A 7,725-nucleotide genomic window follows, 5' to 3' on the forward strand; every position below is an offset into this window, starting at 1 on the left:
GAATTAATATGACTCTGGGATGACCTGTATCTGAATTTTAAAACAAATTCTTGTGTCATATTGATTATCAGTTCAGCTGCCAAATTTTTTACCATTTAACTCCTTGCAAAAAAAAAAACCTAACAAGTAAAAAATTAATATTTATATCCTTAAATAATCTAAAATGTATTATTTTTCTTTATTATATAATATATTATTATCATATAATATTTACCATCTTTTACTTCATACATGGAACAAGTAGGATAAACTTTTTTTTATTTGTACTTTTTTGGGGGGGGGGGGGGGGAATTTTTTTTCATTTTTTAAATTTATGTTCATGAAATGTGCTTTAAATTTTTACTTAGCTCTGTAAAATTATGAATAAAATTAAATAAGATGAACGATAATTTGCTTTGATTAAGATCCTCTGAAAATTTAAGCCATGATCCTTTAACTATTATAATTCAGTTCAAGTGTATTGAAACTGTGTGATAATTTGAGCTACAGTTTGTTAAGTAAATATTAAATAGCAAAATTAAAAGGACAAAAATATTTAAAAACTTATACAAGAGAAAGAACTGCTCATTTCTCTCAATACTAGAGATTTATTTTCCTTTTTTCTATAGAAAACAAAATTAATTAATTACAACTAACTAATTAACTAATTGTTTATTTTTTTTATTGATTCATGTGTTGTCATCGACAATGAATAATTGTGCAAAGTTTCAACATGATCTGAGAATTGGAAGTGGGAGAACGTGTACAAGAATCCTGCGAGACAGATGGAGTTAGTTGAGCTAAGCTTTTTAAAAAGTGCACAGAAAAAGAAGGGAAGGGGCTGAGGATATTAAAGAGTTTTGCCCTTGTCTACATCTTCAGCACCAGAAGGTCTAATAAATAGTTATGGATGTTCTTATTTATTTTGGCGGTGGGGATGCTTTGAATGCCATGCTAGTTGCACAGTGTCTTTGAGTTTTGACTTTAAGGTGGTATGTGACAGTGAATAAAAACAATACGTTTTGATGTTCCATCTTGCCTATTCCATTATTCCATCATGCTGACTTGATGACTAGATTGTACTGACCATTGGCTACTATTTACCATTTGCTTGTTTTTATAAAGAAACCATCTTCCACTGCTATCTAAAGGAGAACAACCAAAAAGTCAATAAATTTGGATCAAAGACTTTGTGTTTGAGTTCAGTATTCTCTTCTTCCTATACACTGTACACATCTTAAACATCTAACATTACCCCAAGAGATTATATGGCCATTACACAGGAGGCGCGGTGGCTGAGTGGTAAAGCACTTGACTCCCGAACCGAGGTTCGAATCCTGGTGAAGACTGGGATTTTTAATTTCGGGATTTTCAGACCACCCTGTTCTAATGGGTACCTGACATTAGTTGGGGAAAAGGCGGTTGGTCGTTGTGCTGGCCACATGACACCCTTGTTAACCGTAGGCCACAGAAACAGATGACCATTACATCATCTGCCCTTTAGACCACAAGGTCTGAAAGGGGAACTTCATTTACACTAGATGATATTAGTTGGCCATTACCCCAGATGAGATCATCTTATCTTATAAATTACAGACGTTACTTCAAAAGAGAAAATAATTATGTTTTAGGTGTGTCGACCATACATGTTAATCATTGACTTAAACTCTGACAAGTCATTTGTTTTCCAGGCTGATTCAGGCAACCCACTTCCCTTTTCCTGCTCTAATAACATTAAGGAAGAAGGAGCATTTATGTGTATTTGTCCTAGCATATGAAATAAGATATGTGCCTTTATCATTGTGTCTCCTTGACTATTTTATTAGGTTTTGTATTTGTAAATTATGGTTAAGTCTTCTGTCCAGAAGGGTCTTTAAATTAAATGAATTTACTTGTGGTGTTACTCTAATCAAATGTGACTCTGAATATTCGTTTGCTATACTCGTCGTGGCTCTATTTTGCGTCTGTTCTAGTTTCTTTATGTTTTCTTGAGATATGGGTCCCAAATAGATGAGACATATCATGCAATCCTCTGCAGATAATTTAAGTTTAGTTCCTAAGCTAATGCAATTTGATAGGTCATGTATGTAACTCAATAGAGTAGCCTGCCCAAGATTGTTCCTTGAGATACACCAAATACACCTGAATTTACTGTTATTGGTGTTTATTTGGAAAGAGTCCAAATCTTAAAACCCAGTTTGTGAACAAAGGGCAGACCATTGTGGTTTACTTCATTATGAAATAAAGTTAATTATATAAGAAAATCTTTTAAAAAGCTGGTGGTTTTTTTTTTTCAACCCATAAAAAAAAAAAAACAAGCAAAATATAAAAAAAAAATACGTTTTTTAATTTTAAAGCTAAGGAAGAACTCCACATTTACAGTCGTATATATTAATACTGTAAGATGTGTTTCCTTTATTGACAGTAAACAAAATAAATTACCACTAGTAATAACTAATATGTTGGTTTTTTTTTAATTAATTCATGTTTTATTTGGAAAAATAAATAATTGTGCAAAAGTTTCCACTTCATCCAAAAAGAACGTGTTCAGAATGTGTACCAGACAGAGTGGATTTAATATAAACTTTGTCATAGAAATCCTACTACTGTTAAGACCATGAGATCACCCTTCTTTGTACTCTGTGGTCGAAAGTTTACGATGGTATCGCGGTAACCGTAAAATGGGACTGACTTCCTTATCCTGTCTCACTCTATGGCATCACTATTAGAGCTGCGTGGCCTTTGGAAACATCAATCGATCATAAAATGATGTTTTAGTATTCTGTCGCTTGGTGACTATTGTTTAAACCTGTACAAAAAAAACACTTTACCTTCAACTAAGCAAGTAGACTACCCTATATGTAACACTGTTGGTTGAGTTCAACACAAGCGCAGTTGAACAAAAGTTTGACAAATATATATTTTTATTATCTCTGTTGCTTATTAAGAGTGCATATTCCCTAGTATCTGGTTCAGGCTATCTTTTAATTAGGGCAGGTGTTCACGCAGACACGGCGTGGGTCTTCAAGGTAACAGAACTAGCTAACCAAAGCAAACACACACAAACTATAATCTTAGGACCTATTTAAAAAACAAAAAAAAGATATCTGCAGAGCTGACACTGTGATATCTGTTCGCGCCTTGACCGAATTCACCTTAGGGGGTGGTTGGTGGAAGGGGGGGGGGAGGGGCGTCAAAAGTAGGTGTGAAAGGGGGAGGGGAAAAGCTATTTTTATTTCTTTAAAAAAAGTTCTTTGAAATCGCTGACATGCAGGTTTTCTTTTCTTATTAGTAAAGTAGATTAATTGTTTTGTTTTTCAACTCTCAAAATGTCAAGTAGATTTTATAGAAACGGTCAACTTTTAGTGTGTGTCAACTAATGATGAACTAGAATATATTGGGAAAAAATTGGTTGGATGTGTAAGGGTTATATGATTCTGACGGAAATCATGTTGGTCAAGGTCATTTAAACTTTTGCAAGAAATATGAGCAGCTTCCCTACAACGACTCAGCAAAAGTACATAAATCATTATCCATAAATTGCAATTAAAAAAACAAATCCTAATTAAAAAAAAATAAACGCACATATTTTCTTCATATGCTAGAGCAAATTCTTCCCTAGTGCCATTAGAGCATGGAACTGGTTGCCTGAATCAGACAGGAAAGCCAAAAGGTTTCATAGAGATGGGAGAAGGACTATTGATGGGGCAGAGTCTAAGTCTCTAATGGGATGCACAGCGAGGGGCGTAATTCTCTTCTGCAATGTCTATGAAGATAAGCCAATGTTTGCAACCTAGATTTCTGATTATCTCTGTCAGTCAGAAGCCATTCGCGTAGGGTTAATTTCATTTCTTCTTCTTGTCCAACACAACGTTGTCATTAAGTCTTCTTGAAACTCATGGAAGCTTCCAGTGGCATAGCTAGGGTGCGGCCCGCACCACTCGCACATGGCTAGCTACGCCACTGGAATCTCCCCCCCCCCCCCAACCGGCCTGTCTGAACAGCTGTTCTGTTTGGGAAGGTACCAAAAAATGCAAATTCGTTTCGATTTCCGATGACTCGTATTCCAAAACACTTGGGCTCAAGGAGAGACCAAAGGTCAAGCTTACCAGTGAAATCCGATTGTTTGATATGCATTGTGGAATGTCGTCTCGAATATTCTGGGTTCAATCCCCGCCCGATTTGTGAAGCCTTCATGGACCCATAGTGTTGGGCTGCACACTATGCAAGTTACTCCAGCTGGATATGACATCTATAAAGGCAGCAATAGGGACTACATTTTTATTGAGAGAAAATGGTGAATTAAATACACCAACATAAGGGACTGCACTGGCCAGGGTTGCTTTGGTTCTGGCGCTTTACTTTAGTAAAAAGCTGTTTTCTTGTCTTCGGCGATTTTAACGACAGGTCTCAAGTGCGCGGCCCCACGATGCTCTATCATTTGTGTCCGTCTCCCAGGTGGCAGGTTCAATGAGGAAGGTTCTCACGGAAGCGTTTTATTTGATCACCCATGAGCTTTCTTACCATTCGTTAGCTGGATGTGAAGAAGTCTTTTAGGAACGCGGAAGTTGTGCGATATGAAGACGCAGCCTGCCCAACGCAAGTCAGGATTGTGTGGTTGCTATGCAGGCCCGATCTTTGTAAGGACAAAGCAAGGGAGACAAGTGTATCTAGTTTCTTAAAATCAATTTTGTAATTATTTTTTTTAACAGCAGACTTCACCGAATTATATACATAATAAAGTGAGATCAATCATTCACAAGTACAAAAAAAAAGTTGTCTTGATTTTGTTTTAAAAAGTTCAAATTCTGCCCTTCAGGTCGTTTAGTATTAGGCTTGTCTTAGCGTCAACTTTTTATTATACGTTTAAGGATTTAGATGTATTAAATCTGTATTATTCAAAATACAGCCGCATACAATCTCTAGCCCGCGGCGTGGTGCGATTCGCCCAGCCGAAAAATCGGGCTATCTGTCTGGTAAAAAGTTTGTACACGTTATTTCTGCCACACCCAATCTCCTAATCAAGCTGAAATTTTGTACAATTATTTCCTTTACGTGACAACACAAAAATCAGTTTTTAAAGATTAAAAATTTTGTTACTTAACTATTGGTAATAAATTATTTTGTTTGTTATCCCGAACAAGGGCAAGAAATTGTAATTGACTGAAGTGATGGTATAAGTTTAATTTGTCCCCTTTATAGGTCGTCCTCTGAGTCTTAGTGAACACAACATGAAAAATAGGACGAGACTATAGAAACAATAAATAACTATACAATCTTAAGCTCTCTACTAGCAGAGTGGTTACCGTGTTTGCCTTGAGAACATTTAGAAGGCTTGAATCATGAGTTGGAATTCAGGTCATTCCCCCCTTTTTTTTAATTTTTATAAATGATTTTCTTATTATTAGTCCAGATCTATTACAGATTTAATTACATGACTGACCAAACTAATTGGTACAACTATGCTTAATATAAGTATTGTTATTGTTTTTATTTTAAGTACTTTGATTCATACTTTCTTGTTATTGGTGTGGCCCGTGACACGAGTGTTGGAAATAAAAATGGCCCGCCGGTAGAATAAGGTTTAGCATTCCAGGGTCTTGGTATCCCTTTTACACCCTAAGCAATGTGCACATATAATATATACTTTAATCTAAGAAAAGGTAGATAACATTGTACATTGACAAAGAAAAAAACAACATGCGTTGACTACAAAGTAAGCTGCCGCGCATCTGCCATCTAGATCTAGATTCATACCAAGTTGGCATTCCGGAAAATTCTGGCAGATCTATGTAATTTTTAATACGAGACATTGTTCCTCACATAGTTGTTAATATGAGTAGATTTTAAATAAAAATAAGCACATTCAACGATTAAAGTCAATAAAATGTTGCTGTTGTATTGTTCTGCTGAATAGAAATAAAAATAACAACATAATTCCAGGTTGATTGTGTTATTGTGAACCAGTTTTTACGTATTGGAATGCCCTAGATCTACGCTGCTCTAATTAAAGTCAGCGTGAACTGGTTTTATTGACTCCAAAAGGAAGTCGGTGCTCGACTCAACCACCGGGAAATCCCGAACATCCCAAGACGTTTTTCTATAGTGGTCAAATGTATCCATAATGAACCATTGTTTGCAATGTAGGTAACATTCGAGTTTCTAGCATTCTAGGTCAATGCAATCCAGATGTGACCGAATTCTGACAAATATGTGGCCGAGTCAGAAAGGAGGACTTGAAATTTCAAAAATATTTTGTCAAAGTTCGCCACCAGAAAAGATGACAAAAATATTTTTGGTACTTTTGGTATCATTGTATAATATATGCAACTTTGTCTTCTGTATTCAGTAGTTACGTAGATCACTATGGTCTTCAGATTCAGTATGGTGTGCTTATGACACAGCTTTTTGTGTCATTAAATTATTTTAAAATACACAGCACAGGAAGGGCAACATTTATACAGCTAGAGATCATGATGTGGCCTCCAAACGAGACAGCTAGAGATCATCATGCGGCCTCTGAAAGAGACAGCTACAGATCATCTTGTGGCCTCAGAAAGAGACAGCTAGAGATCATCATGCGGCCTCAGAAAGAGACAGCTAGAGATCATCTTATGGCCTCTGAAAGAGACAGCTAGAGATCATCTTGTGGCCTCAGAAAGAGACAGTTAGAGATCATCATGCGGCCTCAGAAAGAGACAGCTAGAGATCATCATGCGGCCTCTGAAAGAGACAGCTAGAGATCATGTGGCTTCCAAACGAGACAGCTAGAGATCATCATGCGGCCTCTGACAGAGACAGCTAGATATCATCATGCGGCCTCTGAAAGAGACAGCTAGAGATCATCATGTGGCCTCTGAAAGAGACAGCTAGATATCATAATGCGGCCTCTGAAAGAGACAGCTAGATATTATAATGCGGCCTCTGAAAGAGACAGCTAGATATCATAATGCGGCCTCTGATAGAGACAGCTAGAGATCATCATGTGGCCTCTGAAAGAGACAGCTGGAGACTTCTTACAAAGACCGCAGGATACACATTCTGATCAAAATGAAATCTACCGCCGAGGACAAGCGTAGGCTGCGAAAAGAGAACATAAACCGACCATCAGCAGACAATGCTTACGTCTGCATTGGATGTGGCAAAATATGTAGGTCACAGCTAGGACTGCGTTCTTTCTTAATCTTCTGACTCTAACTCTAAGACACGCCTTATTATTATAATTATTATTATTGTAATTGTAATTATTATTATAATTATTATTTATGGTCACTTGATACGAAAATAGAAATTATATAGGGCCTACAGAATAATAGTTATTACATGCTTTATTTGAACTTAAATAAGTCCAACATTAAACATTGACCGACAAAATGGACTCCAAGGCCATATCACCGGTACCGGTGTGAAACTGAATCAAAGTAGTTTATCATTGACTCATTGTGACTAGCACACATGAACCAGACTGAAGTGTTTGATCGTGACATGACAGTTTAACAACGTCATCTGCCACTTTGACCCTGTTAAAATTCGGTCTGGCCGACCTACATCCACACTGATCGTTCAGATCATGCCCGAATCAAAGAAATCATTAAAACTTTTGGGAGAACAAAAAAAAAACAACCCAACTCTACGCGACATGGAGCTCGTGCTTTAAGCAACTCCTTTCGTCTGCCAATAACACAGAAGATATGATTAAATAGATTTAACAGCGGATTGTGCCAAGGTCGACTTGACTTTTTTACC

At 36.8% G+C, this 7,725-nt stretch overlaps 1 long non-coding RNA gene across 1 annotated transcript; it reads right to left on the minus strand.

Annotated features, from left to right (window-relative positions):
- Positions 1 to 644: 644 nt before the first annotated feature.
- On the minus strand, positions 645 to 2,884 carry LOC129925812 (uncharacterized). The gene is made up of 2 exons (XR_008777496.1): positions 2,811 to 2,884; positions 645 to 1,124 (listed from the first exon to the last, which is right to left on the minus strand). It is a non-coding gene; the product is annotated as an uncharacterized LOC129925812 (long non-coding RNA).
- Positions 2,885 to 7,725: the final 4,841 nt, after the last annotated feature.

The sequence above is a fragment of the Biomphalaria glabrata genome, chromosome 4 (genome assembly GCF_947242115.1).
Source record: "Biomphalaria glabrata chromosome 4, xgBioGlab47.1, whole genome shotgun sequence".
NCBI classification, from domain to species: Eukaryota; Metazoa; Mollusca; class Gastropoda; family Planorbidae; genus Biomphalaria; species Biomphalaria glabrata.